The sequence below is a fragment of the Rattus norvegicus genome, chromosome 1 (genome assembly GCF_021556685.1).
Source record: "Rattus norvegicus strain SHRSP/BbbUtx chromosome 1, alternate assembly SHRSP_T2T, whole genome shotgun sequence".
Classification (NCBI taxonomy): Eukaryota; Metazoa; Chordata; class Mammalia; order Rodentia; family Muridae; genus Rattus; species Rattus norvegicus.
The window spans coordinates 170,609,017-170,610,158 of NC_141534.1; positions in this window are offsets into that span (position 1 = coordinate 170,609,017).

Sequence of the window (1,142 nt, forward strand, 5' to 3'; positions counted from 1 at the left end):
ATAATACAACTAGAATCTATTTGGATCTTCCTTTCCCTATGTGATTTTTATCTACTTATCTTTAATATTGTCTTCTATGAGAAGAGGTTATTTCGTGCCAGTGAGAGCACATGATCATGTTGCTGGTGATGGCTGCTAATGTATTATCTCAATGCTCAGGAGACCTGTCAGGTTCAGATGTAGATGAGCCCCTTTGGGAGAAGTAATATTAAGTAAAAGGAGAATTTAGACAGCCTGAAACACACAGCAATGCAAGGTCCCTGAGCACTGCCATGTCAATCCTGCACACTTCACAGATATGGTATAGTTTGCACATTTGTCCTCTTCTGAGCAAAAACTTTAGTGTCTACTGAGAGAAATCACATAACTAAAACGGAAACAAATGTGGTCTCTGGGGAAGTTTGTGGAAAGATTAAGAATAAGTCAAGTTATATCTGGAATTCTTTTAACTATATATTTTATGCTGTTTGAGAATTTCATAAATTAGGTGTTCTGATCAAATTCAGGCCCCTAGGGCTTTTTAGTTCGTTCTTCCCCTAATCAGACCATTTTACCCTACCAACACCATGCTCTTTACTTAAAAATCAATAGAATCCATTTAGTATTGTCTGTCTGTCCATTGATGTAAGACAATCTTCTAGAACATTGCCTCTCTTAGATCACATCTCTGAAGGAAACTGATCCCACTTAGACAAGAGTGATATTGCTTGAGCCTCTACTTTATCCATGCTGGAAAGCTTAATGATTTGATCTTCTGCAGGTTTTAGAGAAGCAGCCCCAACCACTGTGAGTTCAGATATGCTGTGGCCATGGTGTTCCACAAAATATGGTTTTACTGCTCATGCCCACTACCTTACAATCTTTCCGCCTCTTTTATGAAGATACCTGAGCCTAGGCAAAGGAGTGTAATCTAGATGTTGCAATTAATGCTAAGAAGTACATGGACTCTTTATTCTCTATCACTTGATCATTCATTGAGCTCTATAATAATTTCCTTGTGCTGTGAAAAGGAGGTTCTTAGGTGAGTGCTGCTTTCAGCACTAAAATATAATAAATTATATTGTAATGGTAACAAATTAGGTGATGGTTTATTTTTGTTTTCCCCCCCACTGGGTACAGTTTTTATTAATACCAAAGAACTA